Genomic DNA, 20,678 nt, shown 5'->3' with positions numbered 1-20,678 from the left:
CACTATCAATTCAAAACATAAATCGGATAAGGTGGGTTTTTAGACCATTCTATATATTTGTTTAAACATGTTTTAGGCCGTTATGCATGTGTCGTGTGTCAGCTAAGTTAATGATAAGTTAACTTTCGATCAGTTAGACCCCATTGTGTAGGTACCATATATTTAGACCCTGTTGTATGGGCACGAGATAGGCCCCAAGTATGGGCACCGCTATTGTGGCATGTGTAGGTAATTGCAATTACACCTGTTCAGATATGTGTAGTTAACCAGTTTGTCTGTTATGCTTTATGCATGTTCAGTTATGTTGTGTTTGTGCTTCGGCATGTCAATTGTTATTATAATTGTCTATAGTAACTGTCAGATGGTTAAGCTAAAACTCACTCAGCATGTAGCTAAGTTTTTTATGCATATCAGACTAGTAAGTGGCAAGGAAAAAAGATTGTTGTGCATGGATTGAAGATTTATCCTAGCAGTTATGGCATCCATAGTCTTTAGTTATTGCTAAGTATTGGGTATTTAACAAGTTTTATTCATTTCAATGATGTAAAGTCTTCCGTAGCTGTGTTTAAATTTAAGTTTAAGAACTAGTTTACATGTGTAAAACCAACTAATGAGACGTCCCCGCTTTTGGGCGTTTCACGTCCTTGGGACATGGATTCAGGTCGTGAAAAGTAAAAGAAATTGTCTTTAAAGAAAAAAAGATAAATAAATAAAAATAAAATAAAATAAAGCCATAGACGAAATAGTGAGGGTCCCTTGAATTATACACACGACAAAGTGGTCTGCTTGGAGGAAGAAAAATTGATCACTATTGTTTAAAAGGAAAATGACTTTTTCTTATAATTTGATGTTTCCATTTTTTTCACACAATTAGGAAACTAAATTTGACGATAGAAAGTGTCTGTCGGATGTCACTATCCACGAATCATGTTAGAACGCAAAAAAGAAAAATAACATTAACTTGATCTTCCTCACAAGTAACTAAATGGAGGATTATGACTACGATAACATAAGCTCATCGTCATCGATGGAAAGCTTGGAGGAGTTGATGTGGTAGCATAAATGCTTGGTTTCTTATAAATTTGGCACAAACTTCATTGTCATCAACTGCATTTTGTTAGTTTGTATGTCATACAACAAAATATGGTAGAAGTTGTATACAAAGGTTGGAATATAATTGTACGTCTTATCAATTTGTAGGAAGCGAGTCATTGTTATTAAAATAAATCATAAAATAACAATAACGATACTGTTGTTATTCATAAGACATAATACATTGCATTACCTTATACAACACAAACGATACTGAATACAAATTTAGACGAGAAGCTAGACTTAAGTACCATTAATGTGTAAATCCTAATGAGTTCACACGTGAAAGAATCAAGAAAGTTAAAGGGACGAACCGACAGAAGTTTGAAAGATCATACGTTTAGTTTATTGACTTGTGTCACATGGGTATGGGTCAAGATAACTGCTTGGTTTGTTTAATATGTTTATCTAGTTCTAGGTATTATGAGTTTGAGTTGGATTAAGTGCCACGTTATGTTTAGTACCTTTGATTTCCAACATAAAACGCGCATGCATGACACATGCTAAGACGTCGAAATGAATAGGATGCTAACAAATATTTATGTAAAACGAAGATAAGCAAATTGTTTCCGTTTCTTTCTCAAACAACCACACACAATACTAACAAAATAAACTTATAAAAACATGAGCTATTGAAACTAGAACACTCAATTAGCTCAGATTTTCCTTAAACTTGAACCCCTAAGGTATGTCTTCACCCTAATCAAATTATGCCTAAATAAGTATAATTAAATTAAAGGTTATTATGCCTAAATAAGTATAATTAAAAGGTTTTAATCACCAACCGTTCTTCTTGCCAAAGGTGAACACTTAGAGCCATCTATCAAGTTCATCCCAATCCCAAAAAGGTTGATCATCACAATCCATCATAGACCTAGAGTGAGGATGATAAATAACCAAGGAGTCCAGACTCCGATCAGATAAACTCGTCGTGATCGATGGAAGCTGGCTCGGACCAGTTGATGTGGTCGCATGTTGTTCGTTATTTTGAAGGGGTTGAGGAACCGGAGGTTGCTCGTTTATCATCACCCCCATCGGCCTTCAGTCAAATGACCTCATACTGTTTGATTTCACATAAACTCGGCACACACTGAATTCTTTCATCACCTGCAATTTATTAGTTTATATGCCATACAACAAAATATGTTACAAGTTGCATAAGTTAATTTATATACCAAGGATGAGACAATGTGTTTTATGTTCGTTTATTCTTTTAAATATAAACATTATTGTGACCCCTTCGTAACCTGAATGTCATTTTTGTCATTTTTTCTTAATCTGAAGGCAAATGACACTCCGGTTACCAAGAGATCGCAATGGTGTTGAAGAGATCAATGGTATTTAGTATTGAAACTAGTGTGATACCCGGCGCGTTGCACCGGGCAAGTTGGTAAAACTCGGGCGGTGACAATTCCAAACTTGTCGGTCCTGGGTGTTGAGGCGGTAAGTCGACGCTATTCGGTCGGTTTCGGTTAAGTGTGTATAATACCGGAACTAAAAACCAAAAATAAAACAAAAACATATAAAATTTGAGTTGGATCAATTGAGCGGCGTCAGTCGGTAACACTCAGGCGTTGGGAAGATCCGAGCATTTCCGATCCTGGAAGTTGAGGCGGTGAATCTACGCAAATTCGGCTAATTTCCGTCACATTGGTTATAGTATCGAAATTAAAACAAAATGCAGCAAGTCTACGCGAATTCGTTCGGTTTCCGTTATATTTGTCGCGATACTAGAACTAAAAAAACAAAATCTAGGATGAATACGGTGCCGCCAAGTGGCCGAATCGGCACTTAGCGGCACCAAAGTTCCTAATTATTATATATAATAATAATAATCCTAATTATTATATATAATAATAATAATAATATCAACTTTATAAGTAAAATAATTTAACATGTTTTCTTTTTATTTATGAAACGATTATATGAACTATGTAAACCTACAAATTAAAATTTATATTCTATAACAAATGACCGTCTTAAAGCTTTGTGAACTGGTTTTTAATCTTCCAACACAGAAGTCATGGACAAACTCAAATTGAATTATACTATTTTGAACCTTAAACAAGAAATATAAAAATAATGAAAATATGTACCGTAGGTTTTCTGTTAGTATTTGAGGATTGATCTTGAAAAGCATTGTATTCATTCATCATCCATTTGGTCTTTGTCCCAGTGGGAGCTCTACCAATGTGGAACACCATGGTTATTTTTATTCCAATGGCTTGACTACTAGAAGAGTAAACGGTGCTCAAGGACCCGGTGGCTTTCCAGTAGCCGGTACTTGTGAGGCGGGATTGTTTTCCGCCTCGTGCTTCGTTTTCCTGCCTTGGAATAAAGAAGTACCACTCATCAGTGTCTCCTTGGCAAAGCTCCCCGGCATATTCTGGTTCCAAAATATAATACATGAGACCAAATATACAATGATAGATACATAAAAAAGTGGTACATATATCTTTATTTTAGGGTTTATTCTCAACGACTATCAATCAAAATATACATAAAATATTTAAATCACTAGAATCATGAAAATTATCAATTAGAATGTAGGGGGTGATTAGATTACATGAAAACTAATAAAATCATAAACAAAAAAAAAAGAGAGAGAATTATAACAAACCCTAACTATGCATAATGATATTTCTTCATTTTATGGTTTATTCTCAAATTTTGTAACTGTTTTTTGTGTGAAGTCAAGTTATTGCTAAAACATAAACAGTTACTAACAAGATTCCGATTATCATAACGGGTGTTTTTAACACGAAAACAAATCAAAAGATAGGAACTAAGGGGGGCACTAACGAGGGAGGTCCGAATCGTAAACATTAAGCTCGGGTATGACTCTATCAATACTTTGCTTCAATCTATTGGTGCCTGGTTCTATCTTGTGCTTTAAGTAGAAAGATATTAACTCTTCTTCCGTTGGATAGAATCTAAACCCTGGAATTGCCATTTCCTCCCCCGCGGTCTTATTACGTGTAGTTTGGTTTTCTAATCAGCAAAGACAATCAATAATCGGACTAAGCATAGATAGTTGGAAATAGTTGTGGGTTACTGTGGGTATATTATTGTATATATAGAGAATGTAGGTGTGGGAATCTCATTCAAGCCGAGTGAAACGAGAAAAATGATCAGCACACTAATTAAATTTCCAGGCATTTTCCTAAAAGTGTTTTTGCGTTTACATATCCAATCAGTCAGTTTGCTGTCTCTTGTTCAATTCAAATGGCCTTCCAAATTCAAAACATATTAATTGTTGTGTAGGCCATGTTAGTTTAGTTTTTTAACGGTTAGATGTTACAGTACATATCTAGACCGTATATTTCACACCATTGCACGAACCCGTCATAGACAAGGCTCAAACGCTTGACATCACGGGAAGCTTCATCACTCTAACTCCACCCCCTGGCCATATATGTTATCTGCTTTCCAAATTCAAATTTAAAAATAAACAAATATATGTTGCTTAAAAGTAAGATCATGCTTCTTCGCTACAAGACATTGTGGCTATGTCGAGTTTTCGACAACAAATTTCGTCACATAGACCCCAAATGTGGTCGTTGCATGGACTCCTGATGATATGTTGTCGCCATATAGATTGTAGCCAAAGTTTTGTCCCCATTGTTGGTAACATGTCATCGCAATCGTTAAATACATTTTTTTAAAGAAAAGAAAACTTAGCTTAAATACGACATGTCATCGTAATAGGGTTTAAAGTTATTTTTCATTAGACCTATGACAACGACATATTAATTCAAACCCAACTGAATTGCGAGTTAACATAATGCAACGTTCGTGTGTTGTTAAACCTTTCATGTCTAATTTTTGTTCGGTTTAGTTATCACACCACAACGCGCCTGCTTTTTTTACATAAGCTTTAAAGTATTATCAATGTCATTTCTATAACCACGTGGGTTTATATGGAAAATTTGGTTTCTTTTATATAAATTTTCGAAGACTTTAAAATTTATAGTTGTTTAATGCGTAAAATTTATATTTGTTTAAAGTTTGAAAAGAATAAGGAAATTTTAAAATATGAATTATTATATAAGTAAATATATTTATTATTTATCAAAAAGTTTATACTATATGAAATGACTTGAAACCATGCAAGTGTGCAACGTAGATGTGACATCTTCATACGTGTTTTTTTCCTCTTCTTTGAAGGGCGTGACATCTTCTAATTAATTTATTGGTTTCGTGTTGAAGATTAAAGGGAAAATTTCTAAAATAATCCTTTTTAGTGAGTGAATTTTAAAATAGCCCTTTACCGGTCACTGGAAACCACCATGGGCTCATCGTTCAGTTCAGAGCCATTGCCCTTTGGTTATTGTTATTGGTGGCCCAAGTGGTGTGGGCAAAGACTATTTGATAAAATGCCTGAGAGAAGTCAGGAATAATATTCACTTTGTTGTGATTGCAACGAGTCGGGCCATGAGACCCGGTGAGGTTCATGGTAAAGATTATTATTTTGTAAACAAAGATGAGTTTTTAAAAATGGTGGAAAATGATGAGTGACGGTGATAGTGAAGGTGGTGGTGATTGGGTGGGGCCGACGGCGTCGGTGATGGTGGTGGTGGTGGTTCAAGGTGGTGATGGTGGTGATGGGGTATAATTATAAAAAATATAATTTTCCAAGAATTTGAAAATTTGGACGGGAAAGGAACGGTTTTTTTGAGTAAAAAATTTTTTGAAAAATTTGAACTTTTGTTCCAAGATTACAAATAATTTGGACTTTACCGACATTATTTCCCCAAATCTCGTCTTTTACCTAACTTTCTTTCGAAATCTCGTCTTTATTTTTATTTTTTCCCAATACGTCTTGACAGTTCAAATTATAAAAGATTTTGAAGAAAAAAAAGGCTATTTTAGGACTTCTCTCACTCATCATCATCATCATCGTACTCAGTATATCCCACCAATAGCAAAGCTATGGTAGGGTCTGAGGAGGGTAAGATGTAGACAGCCTTACCTCTACCCCATAAGGATAGAGAGGCTGCTTTCGGTGAGACCCCCGGCTCGATAGTAGTTTTGCATCAAGCCTTGGACATAAGGCACATAGCACTCAATCATCGGGACACCGGCTGATCGGTGCATGTAACATTGTCTTTCGGCTATCAACGCCACTACATGATGCCTGATTAACCGTCCGTCACTTTTAACGTTATTTTCACGAGATTAGTAAAATAACGTCAAAATTAGTGCAATTTCACTTTTGCCCACCCAAGGGTTCACACATATATACATCATTAGGACTTCTCTCACTAAAAGAGGCTATTTTAGAAATTTTCCAAGATTAAAGCAGTCTAAGGACTCAACTGTTAATATTACGGCGTGACCAATTGCTTTTAGTTTTCTTCTAAATATTTGTCGGTGGCGGTATAACGTAGGTTCAAATAATTTTGGGCATAAATTTTGTTACGTAATTTGAGGATGATCAAACTAATGGGATTTTTCACACGTTAAGAGAGATTTGGTTAAAAAAATACATCGATAACGTTAAGTGTCACGCAATAGTATATTAAGACTTTTAAAATAAAATATATGAAAATAAATCTACTAAAACCATAAAAACGATTATTATCATGGTTTGATACTGATGTTGGTGCGAATTTATTCGGTAAAAATCGGTTATGTTCGTCTCGTTACCAGTATGGTACCATGAATTAGTATACTTTATGACACAAAATACATTATTGAACATGTACAATTTGGTTTCTTACAGGTAGCGAAACTTCATATTGTTTACAATACTATTTTTTTACGGTTTCATTACATAAAAGTTCCATGACGTAATACAAAAATTATAGCTGCTATTAAAATTGATAAAAAAAGAAAAAAGAAACTTTTATTGAAACTTATATTTGACCGTTCGATCTTGAACAAAACTTTCATGTGTAAAGAAAAAAAACTTATATTTAACCCGTTCAAACTTAGAACAATACTTTTATTAAAACGTACATAAATATGAACACTCTATATTTATATATTATAGAATCACGAAAGCATGATTAAGTCACTTTGTTATTTTAAGAAGACAATTATTATATACCCAAAAAAACTCAAAAAATGTGGCCGATTTATGATATCGTTTGTGGTGGTTCCGCTCACTTTCTAAGTTTGATTTCCATTCCATTTAAACAAAAACAAATTTCAAATTAACGAATTTTCTTGGCGAAGTAAACTCACGACTTTTGAAGTTGTTTTTAAATTTAATTTTTAAGTGATCTATAACTTTCTAAACACGTTCCGTTTAGAAAAGAGATAATTTATTAGCAAAAAGATAAAGTGGTTTTGTGTTCTTAACTTCTTATTGTAATATTTTTTCAAACACCTTGTTATAAATAAGGTGATTAAGTAAATAAGTATTGACTATTGTGGAACACTCACGAATGTTTCGTGATAGTCAATACTTATTTACTTAATTGCTAACACTGATTCTCACGTCAGATAGTAGTTACGAGAAGACCCTCCTTCTCCTTTTAGTAACGAGCTCACAGTGTTCTATTTTGCAGGTACTTACACTCAGATTGACTGGATTACGTTTAACCGCTCATGGGAAAGACTAGACCTCAACCTAAAGGATAAGCAATTAGATTGATGGTTGAACTGGTGTTTTTTCAGTACTGATATTGCAACATTAACGCACATGTAAGTGATGATCCTTTTCTCTTTTTTTATTTTTAAATGACACAAATTCATAAACACATGGAGCTGGTTAGGAAAGACTAACTAAAATGAGATAAAATTTGTAAAGACAATCTCAACTAGAGAGAAGTAACTGATGATCCTATACTTCACCAATTAAAGATCACTACCCACATTTGCATCATGAAAATGGTGATCCCAAGATTGTTAGTTAGAAGTTGTAATGACTAACGACTGACTAGAAAATGTTGTTCTAAAATAAAAAGAAGAGGAAAACCTCTAATTAGCAGCAGAGACCAAACAGTGACATAAGAGCACCCAAACCACATTTGGTTTTCGGTTTTCTATACGTATCCACATCCCCATAATTTAATGAAAATCATCACATTCTTTGTGTTTACTCCGACATCGACATCTCTATCCCAACTCTCCACCCCCCAAATTTTATGAAATTGCACGAGCTCAGCTGTACACACGGCATCCTTTATTCTCTACTAGAACTCTTTGGTTCATGCTCATCTTCTTTACCATTTATGTTTTCTCTTTACACATTTCTGCACAATGGAAACCGAATCCACCATATTCGTTCTTTAGCAAATTCTAGCAACAACTTACTCAAGTCCCAGATCAATAATCAAATACGAATAAACAAATAACTCTTGTTTATATTAATTAGAAAATCTAACTTAAAACGCTGATTACAATATCTCAAACCTAACTCGGTTTGACTCTTGATGAACCCTAACTTGGTTACATCTAGATGAACCCTAACTCGGTTGCATCTTGTGTGTCTCTAGATAAACCCTAACTTGGTTGTATCTCGCACCTGATCACATTCTATAATGTCTAACCTATCTTTGTTTATATAGACTAGCCTAACTTGTTAGCTAAGACATTGTCAAATATAATAAAACCCTAATTCCATGGGCCCAATAGGTCCAACCTGATCACCTACACGTGACGGGCCTATCAAGTTGGAAATTACTTCCAACAATCACCCCCCTAATTTCCGACTTGAAATAGGTGAATCTTTGTCTCCAAACTTGTCTTCTCCACATGTTTGATTCGAACCATGATCTTGACCTTCTTGGCTTTCACAACCATCTTGGTCTTGATCTCCCGGAACTTCTCTTGATCCATGACTGTGCTCTTTCGGCTTTCCCGAACTCGACATCTTCCGTGACCCCGTCCCTGACCATTCACTCAGTCGTATGAACTCGCATAACCACTCCTTTGGTTGTGCTCCTTGTCACCTAATCGAGCGAACATTAGTCTTCTTGATCTTCTTAAGTTCCCAAATCGGTCCAAAATATCAAACCCTTGGTCAAAACATAACTCGTTCAACTCGTATAAAAACAAACTCTAAATTAAACCCGTTTGTCCAATCCCTTGCTTTAGCCCGTTGAAAGAATATGAACAAATCAATCTGAACAACTTTTCAAAACTGAATCCGTTTGCTTGTAAACCACTTGAACTTCAAACAAAATAAATTGCTTAAAATATTATGTTTTTTCTTCGTAACCCTTCTAGCTTCCTTTGTAAGCCACTAAGCCAAGCTTTTAATCCTTTTTGAACTTTTGGCTTTTGTAACACCACCTTGACTTTTTAGCAGCCTCCTTGGGTTAATTAATGGCAAAACAAGAAACCTCACTTCAACAAAAGAATGCAATTAGAACCCAACCAACGTTACTGAGCTTTCCGTTGGTTCTCCCTATTGTTGCCGTCGAACAACAAATCGACGTTACAGATCCGACTCTGACTGACCTGCTTGTGAAAAGTGACTTCAACACGGAACCCAACTTGGTGATCAAAATCCTATGGCGTCGACACTTTAGCCGTTGCAAAACCAGAACTGAACGCTAACAACCCTTGTTACACCTCCGTACCCACGCCGCTACTCCGACGTATCAATACGCACCAAACTTGGTTCCAATATTCGCCGATTAATAGCTCCTCCTCAAGCCACCGCTCGCCGCCAACCAATTATTGATTTCTTAAACTTGGCTCTGATACCAATTCAAGTCCTAGATCGATAATCAAATACGAATAAACAAATAACTCTTGTTTATATTAATCAGAAATCTAACTCAAAAAACTGATTACAATATCTCAAACCCTAACTCGGTTTGACTCTTGATGAACCCTAACTTGGTTGCATCTAGATGAACCCTAACTCGGTTGCATCTTGTGTGTCTTTAGATAAACCCTAACTTGGTTGTATCTCGCACCTGATCACATTCTATAATGTTTAACCTATCTTTGTTTATATAGACTAACCTAACATGTTAGCTAAGACATTACCAAATATAATAAAACCTTAATTCCATGGGCCCAATAGGTCTAACCTGATCACCTACACGTGACGGGCCTATCAAGTTGGAAATTACTTCCAACACTTACTAGGATTTCAAATTCACGGCCACCCTAGGCATCACTAACATTTAGATAAGTTGATAAATAAACTTATGGTGCTTAACTAGCCAATTTGCATTAAGTTTCGTGAAATTTTGATTTTATAGAAATATCGCTTGAAATTTAACTTTAATTGCAGTTTCACTTTCATAACTTAGTTAACAACTCTCATAGCTGTTTATATGTTCATAAATTTTAATTTAATTCCAGTTTGAATTTAAGGTATCCGTTTTTATATGTTCTTAATTAGATGATTAGATCTCTTTGTTAAAGGTTTTTCCATTCTTACCAAGTCAAAAGTGATAAACACATTTAGTTAAATTATGATTTTTGGTTGAGATTTAGAAAAAAGAATAAAGAATCTACTCTGATGCTCTAATTTTGTGTTCTTGTTTAATACATTAGCCACTCAAAATTCTTTATATATTTTTGTGCAAACCAGATGTTTTTAATTAAAAGAATACATATATAGTCAAGAAAAGAAAATATGTATGTCTTATACTCAAATGGTTATTAATTCCAATTTTATTTGAAACATGTGAAAGAAAAAAGAGTCAAGAAACGAAAAAGGTCTTTGCACCTTCTTTACGTTGTTGCAATATAAACCAAAAATGATTATAATTAAATAATTAAAACTAATCATTAAACAATGCTACGCGTGAAGGTTACACGAAAATGTCAAATTAAAGTGGTTGTTTCTGATTTTAAATTTTGAGAAAATGTTTTGAATTAACCTATCTTGTGTGTAATTATTTATGTAAGGATCATCATCTTTAACGTAAACTCAAGCACTTTATAACCTTCTAATACGTTAGAGCATTTACATTCTCTCCATTAAATAACATGACTGGGGTTCTTACAACATTGGTGGTGGTGTAGAGTGTTGTGAGTAGATGATAGAGAAAATATAATGATTTTATAGTATATTTGAAAAGTTATTGTTCACTTTCTATAATTTTTTAATATTTTTTAAAGTGATTATGAGTAGAAGAAAAAGAAAATGTAATTATAAATGCATGAAAATATATTATTCAATTGAAAATAAGAGAAAAAATTAATGTCTTTTAATGTAATTTGGATTTTGAGATGAGGGAAAGGTTAAGAATGCTCTCAACACTTGTATGGATAGCCACAAGACTTAAATTCACACCCCGTAGAAATTCAAAGTCAAGCCGGCCTAGGAATGTGCGAACCGGAAAACCAGTCGAGGCCCACAATCTTCAAAAACCAGTGGCTGAAAAACCATTTGCTCAAAATCCATAGTTGAAAACCATATTAATCGTATACCACATTTGGAAAAGAGACTGATCCTGTTCGCAGCAAACCAACACTTTCCTACGCCCACATATATATCTGGGACGTAGTCCAACGGCCAACATTCCTAGGATCTGAGGACAGATAATAATAATTAGATTCTAAATTTCGGAAAAAAAAAGTTTTTTCTTTCTATTTTAGTAACAAGGTTTTGTTTTAATAAATTTATTATTTTATTTATATAGCATATCTTATTTTTCTCTTATAAGTTTTAACACATCATGTTTTATAAAATTTTATGTTTATATTTATCTACGCTTCGACATTAATTTAATTTGTTCCAATTTGTTCCAATTTGAGTTGTGAATAACAATGTAGAACTAATATACATACCATAAAAATTGTCTTCGGTTATCTTTAGTTGGTTTTGATTACGTGGCACCGCTTTTCCTTACCTAGTTTTTTAATATCACAGCATAACACGTTATACAATTCAGAATATACCGTTGCGGCACATTTATTTAATTTACGTTTTGGTAAAAGTATTGTTAACTATAGAGCAACATAGGCATGTCATCCTTATTATCAGAGCCGGTACTGATTTGAATTAATGGACCCTAAAAATTCAATATCGTTGGAATTTTGTTTGTGGTTTATACGTGATTTGCCATTTGAAATATGGACCCTAAAAATTTACAAATGTTGTTAGTTAATGGAGGTTTAGAATGTGTTTCGTCATTCCAAAGAACGGAACTGGTTTGAATATTTTAGGATCCGTATCCAATGAAAAAAAATGTTGCACCAGATCAGATATGTGCTTGTCTAACAAACACTATTCAAGATCTGTCATTTTAAATGGCGGAACTTTGAAAATTCAAACTAATTCCGTCATTTGGAATGGCAGGATGCCTTTGAAACTTTCATGTTACCAAACTATAGCTGACAATATCTGTACAACTTTTAGAATCCACGATTTCACTTAGAAACCAAAAACAATAATCCTCTCTTCTAGAAACCATTTGTCATCTTTTCAGATTTTGGAAAACACAATTTCCATCTATTAATTGTTTTAAAATTTAGATCTAAAATGAGAGAAAAAGGCCATAATCACTCAATGAAACTACAAAATGCTTTAGATAAGAAAAGGGGGAGAAGACTTTGGTGTGTGGAATTTGTGGACATTGTGGCCATAATGAAGATGTCTCAAATCTCTTTTAAGCTCAGAAGAATGAATAGTGATCATTAAGTGGATCATCAAATTTCTTGACATGTTTTCTTTTATTGTTTTTTGAGATTTAACACAGTTTTATTCGACATTTTTAAATTCAGTTGTATTTATTATTGATACAAGTAGCAAGCGACATGATTTTTTTGACAAGTTGTTTTTCATTTGTATTTGATAATGAGATCGGTAGTGAGTTAAGTTTTAATGTTTGAATAGCTTTTTTATGTTTCCTTCTTTGTAATTTGAATTTAAATTATTTGGAATGATTCTTGTAGTTTAGATTTGATCGATATGATTTGATTAAAATAAATAAAAAGGAAAAGAAACTTAATGAGCCGGTAAAAACTAAAAAAAATAATAATAAAATAACTCTAATACATCAATTAAGAAAGCAAATTCGATATCCCACTTGTGACATAATGGTAAGAAGTTTGGGTTTTTTAGTGAAGACTCAAGTTCGAATACCATTTGAGTCACTTTTAGATGAATATTTGTAATGAAGGATTTGAGCTATGTCTTGTGCAAATGTTGTCATTTCGAAACCAGAGTCCACCTGGGTTTTCCTAAAGCAAGCTTGATAACCGGCCAACACCCCTATTTTTATAGGAGTATTAACAAAATTCTCTCTTTTCAGGACTTAAACCCATAGGCCATAACCTCAATATATCTTACTTCAATTTTTTAATCTTGCACCCTCTTTAAAGTTCTTAAAAAATAAAGATTAAAACCTTTCATTTCTTTCTCCATTTGTCATTTTGATATACGATTCTATCTTGGTTATATTTTATTTATTATCTCTAACCTGTAAGTCATATTTTCCTTTCCTTGGGCCGAGCCAATCAATAAGATTGATCCCTTCGGATCTTGGCCCATGATGGCCTTTTTGATTTTGACGATTAAAAACCTTTATTTTATCTTTTCTACAACGGTTTTTTCTTTCTTTTTATTCAAATACGTTTTTATTTATTTTTTACGATTTTTGAAAACTTTTGCTTATTTAAAAGTTAAAATATAATGATATAAGCAAAACTAATTACAATATATATAAAGAAAGTTGGCTAGACAACTTAGCTAATAAGGTTTTCATCTACATATAGTTACATACATATTCAAAACTATAAATCATTTTCTTATTCAAGCTATGCTTTAACTAACTTCAGTCACTCAGAACCATTTATCAAATTCATCTCTTTCCATCATAGAGTAAGAATAATCATTAACATTTTGATCATTCAAGGAGTGATCATGACTATGATCAGGCAAGCTTGTAGTCCCTGATATCATCGAAGAAGGGTGGCTAGGACAAGTTGATGTGGTTGCCTGACGCTCGTTATTTTGAAAGGGTTGCAGATTCATTGGTGGCTCGTGTATCATCACTCTCGACGGCCTTCTATCAAATGCCCTCAAACTATTTGATTTTAGGTAAACTCGGCACAAACTTAATTCTTTCATCAACTGCGTTTTAATAGTTTGTGTCATACAACAAATAAAGTTAGAAGTTGCATGAATTAGACGGGATTTAACAACATATATGAGCATAAATACCGAATATAAAAGTAAGAAAATGGTATAAAAATTATATTCGTGTATTGTTTTAAAAAATTCTTTGCAGGATTCAAATTCCTCTAGAATATTTGTTTCATAGACTATGCGTTTTATATTCGTGTATTGATTTATATTATAAACAATATGTGGTCCAATAACTCTTATGTCACTTCATGATGTAACATGGAAGTATTTCATCCTTTTACTTTTGTAAACGAACAAAACATAAACGACAAAAAGATGTTCTTGTCTAGTTGTCTCATAAACCAACTTTCCGCCAAATGAATCACAAATGGTTTACTGAATATTGTTTGAATCGTTTATAGACCTGTCGTTATTTAAAAACACAAACGCATGTTTTAAAATTTTATTTGCCTTTTCTAATTTCATTGAGCATACAATTTAGTTTTTCTCTTGTAGATTATAATATTTGTTATTTTTAAAACTTCTAAATACATAATTTTATTCTATCTTCCAAAATAGAAGTCGTAGACAAACTCAATTTGAATTACACTATTTTTAAATTAATTAAATAAGAAACGAACAAGATCAAATGAAAATATATATATATACCGTGGGTTTCCTGATATTATTTGAGGATTGATCTTGAAAAGCATTGTATTCATTCATCTTCCATTTGGTCTTCGTTCCGGTGGGAGCTCTACCATTGTAGAAAACCATGGTTCTCCTGATCCCGATGGCTCGGTTACTAGAAGAGTAAACAATGCTTGGCGAGCCAGTGGCTTTCCAGTAGCCAGAACTCGTGAGGCGAGATGGTCTTCCTCCTTGCGCTTCTTTTTCTTGTCTCGGAATGAAAAAGAACCACTGTTCAGGGTCTCCTTGACAACATTCTCTGACATATTCTGGTTCATAAATATTATACATGAGATGAAAATTGTTCATACACACACACACACATATATATATATATAAACACATAAAGGTGGAAGTCTTTATTTCAGGGTTTATTCTTAGCACTTGATGGGTACGGTCTGTCGAATTTTCTGTTTGAATTATGTGATTTTATGCCTTTTAAAATTATGATATAAAAGTTATCATATTCTCAAGTGTTAAAATTCTAAGCAAAATAATGAGTGCTCTCGAATTTGCTGCTTAAATTATATGATTTATGCCTTTTAAAATTCTGATACAAAAACTATGTGTTATCGTATTCTCACGTGTTAGAATTCTACGCAAAACTTTTTTTTATGAAAATAGTTCAGATCAGATTCTGCTTTAAGAAAAACTGACACCACTAATAACTATATGGCATGGATACCAACTTATAAGATTATGATTGTATGCATGCGAACAATATTTTGTACACGAAAATGAATAAAAAGACATATGCTAAAGTCGTAATTGAAGTACTAACGAGGGAGATCCCATGGATAGAAATCGTAAACATTAAGCTCGGGTATGACTGTGTCAATACTTTACTGCAATCTTGTTGTCCTCGGTTCTATCTTGTGCTTTAGATAGAATGATATCAACTCTTCCTCGGTTGGGTAGAATCTAAACCCGGGTGTCACCATTTCTTCAGTGCGATATTAATTAGTCGTGTGTCTTTCGGTTTTCTTCTCAGCAAAAATGATCAATAGTCGTTGTGGGTGAGTGTATGCATATGTAGAGAAGCACAAGCTTGAAGGTGGGTGTGGGACGGGACGTATATTTAAACCGAGTGAAAGGAGAAATAAAGTACACCAAATTTCCATGCATTTGCTGGGAAGAATCTTGTTTCTTTTTAAATTGCTTCCAAATTAACATTAATTTCTTGCTTCTTTTGAATTCAAAATTTTGACTTTTAAACTCATAAGTCAAAACCATTGCATTAAGAATTGAATAAACAGAATTGCAGATATTGCCCTTTATTTTTGCATTTAATTTCATTCGTTAATCTTCAAAATTGATATTTTTTATACTTTACGTTTACAAATCCAACAATGCTTGTTGTTTGACCATAACCTAGCTAATTTTTCTCGTTAAGTCAGGTTATTTGCCTTACACATGATGGCCATTTAGTCTTTTTACCTATTTAATTAAAAATATTTTAAATAAACAAAAAAACAAATTAAAAACTTATCTATATATATATATATAGTGTGTATATATATATATATATTACATATATAAACATTTGATAAATAATATAATAATAAATTCCAAAAAAAAAACCTTAAAAACAATACACTTTTTTATCATCTTCAGAAGACCACCACCAGTCACCCACCCCGTCGGAAGCCATCGTTAGCCTCTATCGTGCCGCCTGCATCTCCGATTATCTTCTCCAATAAAGATCAGCCATCGTCGCCAACAAAAAACGATTTTCCCTAGATCTCTTCACGACGGCGACAGGCTTCCATGCGGCGGCTGGATCTTGATATTAATCTCGGGTACCTCGAGCTTGGACCGCGATTACACCAAGCTCTGATACCAGTTCAAGGCACAGGATCGATCAGACACTTTATTATTGCAAGAGAAAATTGTCTCAAAAACTCGTTACAATAATTCTCAATTGATCACATATCTAAAGCCTTTAATCAAGCCCTATATTTATAATATAATCATAACTTGATGACCAATGCATTACCATAATAATCATATTACAATTAGAAAACTAAACCAACTTGACCAACTTGTCAACTTAGTTCCTTCCATAATTACCAACTTGTAAGCACGGTCCTAAATTACCAACATTAGTTTGTCGGTGAACATCCATCAAGAACCACGACGTGGGTAACTTGTTTTCAGATAAGTATAAGTTACTGACGGGTATTCTAAACAGATCACCAACGGATTGCCGACAACTTTACTAATAACACCCCTAGACATTTAATTAACATATTATTTTTCGGACGGATTACCGACAGACATTCATAGATAATTCATTGGTGATTATCATTAACTAGTGTTGCGTCGGGGCCGGTTGGTAAAACCCGGACGAAGGTAAAATCCAAGTGTTGTCGGTCCCAAGCGTTGAGGCGATAAATCGACATGAATTCGGTCGGTTTCAGTTATATGTGTTATTGCACCGATGCTAAAACCAGAAATAAAACAATTTCCTTAATTTTTTTAGATGAGTATTAACCGCAAATCCATTACAAAGTTAAAGATATTCTGTACTTTTATTCAATTTTGTCACTTCAGTTTCTAATAGAAACAAAACAAAATAATAAAAAAATTCATGTCTAGAGTAGGATTCGCACTACATAAAGTTGTTAAAAACTTAAAAGTATACTATACTTTCAATTTTGTCACTTCATTTTCTAATAGGAAAAAAGAAAAGAAAATAAAAACACTAACATACATGTCTAGATTAGGACGGAACTATGGCATTGCCAACACAAACCAACTTAAAAGAAATTCACACAAGTCACACTATCAAAGAGTTAGATTATGACTTCATTTCAAAAATATATCTTATATGTAAAAGGCCTAGAAAAATTTATTTATGACACCAAACTTCTCAATTATACTAATAGATAATTTAAATGAATTAAAATAAAATATTTCTAAGTTTTCTAGAGATTTTAAAAACGTACAAATAATACAAATTAATGTGTCAAAAAATTAAAATATTTAGGTTAATTATCAAAGATAGAGTAGGGAGCTAGGGAGGAGTGGCTTCTATCAAGGATGTTTTCTAAATAGACTTTTTATGGTTCATTTAAGTAGTATTCATCGTTCGACTGGTCTCCATCTCTTTTTAAAGGCTCTCTCTCCATATCTACGTGTTGTGTGCTTTGCGCCATTTCCTTCGCATTTCACGATTTCACCAGTCACCATTAGTTCATCTCTTAAGATTGTAGTCAACTAACACAAAGCAAAGTGTTAGTCCTTTATTAAAGATAAAATAATTATATTACAAGAAAATAATTACACCTCTTGTATTCTGGCCAAGGGTGGCTCGGGTAATTACAGTTTTTTGCTCAGAAGTAAAAAATTGTCTTGATTAGTTTTAATAATTTTTTATATTTAAAATAATTTTGTTTATAAAAATAAAATTATTTATTATTTATAATAAATTTTATAGAATACATTAAAACATCTATAATATATATAAAAAAGAAAACCCAAAAATCCTATGTATCGCGATGTGGTCGCTCCCTCTTTTTATGGAAGCCACCAGATTTTTTTATTTTTAAATGGAGGCCTCTCATTGATTTAACCCAAATTCATGGGTATGGGTCTCACCAAACCCAGATAACTCTTAAACGGGTTATAACATCTCATTAAATTAAAAAATAATCTCATCAAATATTTGATATGAAAATCCTATAAAATAGAAATATACTAAAAATTAATATCTTATTTTATTTTAAAAAAAGATATTATTTATAATTAAGAAACAATTTTATAATAAAGAAAATAAACGGGTAATGGGTACCACCAAACCCAGATAGCTTTTAAACCAGATTATAACATATCATTTATTTGTGAAGTCATTTCATCTCAAACCTCAAGTATATTAATTATTAACTTTCTTACAATAAATAAAATTAAAATCAAAATATAAATATACAAATATTAAAAACGAATAATGTAAAACAACCCCCGTAATACGGGGGTGAAATCTAGTAAATCATATATATATATATATATAAATTAAAAGTTTGTTTAGGTGGAATTGTGAATGAATATAAAAGGCTGAGTTGAGTAAGTAAAATAGAAAGAAATTAATTTTTTTATTAAAGTTTGGGTATGACTACATATAGTCTTTTGTGTTTATCATGCTCTTACATGGCGACTAGTATTTCTTGGTCTATTTCATTTTTCCTTTTAAACTTTTAAGTTCTTTATCATGCTCTTTAAAATTTCATTGAAGAATACTTGAAAAGCAAAGCTAAAAATAAAATTATAATAAAAAAACATTTTGAACTGAAAACTTTTTTTTTAAATCATACATTAGTACTTACAATTTCTTGATTTGTTAATACTTAAATAATATATGTATAAATAAATAAATAGAAAACAAATTTATTCAAGGGCGAAAACTCCATTTTATAAAACCTGTCAAACTTTTCTCTTTAGAATTAGACTTTTGGATGGAAATCACTACAAATGAACATTATGATCAAATAGTTGACATTTTTGTCACTTCTAAGGCACAAAAAATGATGGATTCAAATGGTTAATCCATGAGCTACGACTATATATTGTTTGAAATCAGGCCATGGAAATCAAACATGAAAACAAATAATTTGAAAAACTTATTCAACTATTTTATTTATTATGATAAAACTGAAAACTTGACTCACGAAATTACTAGACACCAAACCTAAACATTTATGACTCAAGTACTTTCAGACTTATCCTAATAAAAAAGATAAACATAATTACATTAAACAATTAAATAAACTTAAATAACTTACTCGACTCAAACTCTAATATTTTAAAGCTTTAATTAATTAACCTTCATATATAATTTTACTTTTACATGTATATTATGTTGAACTTATTCGATCATATGAATCAAAAAACCGAACATAATATTGCATAAACTTTACGCAACTCGTTTTATTAATAATAAACGAGAACGGAATACTAATGAAACAAATAAAAATATGCCTTACTTGTTCGTGAATTATGAAACTTAGAGACCAAGATATACTCGAATTGTGAAACCTAAAAAACTTCTAAATCTAATTAAAATAAATTTTATTAAAAAAATAACTTAAACAACAAGTTATTCAACTTGGTCCCTTAACTTTAAATCTCGACTGTAACTGCTTATTGAGATCTTTCGTACTACCCTTATACTTTTTGTATTAGTCATTCAGATCTTTCAAGTTGGTATTACACAAAATTTTCCATTTTATGCATTATTAAACTTGATTGTTTAAACGCTATTATATTGTATTATTATCTACGATATAACAATATTATTTTTATTTATTTATACTAAAAAATAGAAGATTTGTCAGTGTGTATAATATTACTCCATAGCTAAAATTAGTCGTTTTCCGTTTTCAGTTATATTCCTTTTACAATATCTTATGAACGTTGTCATTATATGTAAGACACATTCTTGATGGTTGAAGAAACACTAACCGGACCCCGGACAGACTACGGGTAACCTGGGGGTTAGATAGATGGTTCTTCTGATAACCTGCAAAATAGACACCGTGAGCTTGTCACTGAGAAGGGGGGGTTCCTCCTTGTGACCACCCTCCGGCGTGAGAATCAGACTAGATTGCTCTTTAAATATAAATGTATATTAAGAGATAGCTAGAGCAGATATCAGGTATAATATGATGATACGAGATAAGATGAGATGGTCATACCATTTGTGGTATTTATAGCCGAAGGTAGGTTTCCAAGGAGGTGTGGCCGGCTGCAACAGTATTCCTGTTCCACCAACAGTAGCCTACGCACGTGCCCTGCTGGTAGTTGGTGGGTAGGCAGCGGCTGATAGAGACCAGGCCTGCTGTATACTATTCTTTTTCCACCAACTGCCGGCTACGCACGTGGTATGACAAGAGTTGGTGAGTAGGCAGCGGCT

At 32.7% G+C, this 20,678-nt stretch overlaps 2 pseudogenes; both read right to left on the bottom strand.

The window, feature by feature from the left end:
• Positions 1-1,902: 1,902 nt before the first annotated feature.
• LOC143553581 (NAC domain-containing protein 90 pseudogene) lies at positions 1,903-4,051 on the bottom strand (annotated as a pseudogene).
• Positions 4,052-8,989: 4,938 nt separating this feature from the next.
• On the bottom strand, positions 8,990-15,711 carry LOC143553580 (NAC domain-containing protein 90-like; annotated as a pseudogene).
• Positions 15,712-20,678: the final 4,967 nt, after the last annotated feature.

The sequence above is a fragment of the Bidens hawaiensis genome, unplaced genomic scaffold (assembly GCF_021521415.1).
Source record: "Bidens hawaiensis isolate Kalapana, Puna unplaced genomic scaffold, B.hawaiensis_p1.1 tig00017340_1, whole genome shotgun sequence".
NCBI classification, from domain to species: Eukaryota; Viridiplantae; Streptophyta; class Magnoliopsida; order Asterales; family Asteraceae; genus Bidens; species Bidens hawaiensis.
Note: the sequence above shows the minus strand (reverse complement) of the source record. Positions and strands in the feature narration are given on the sequence as shown.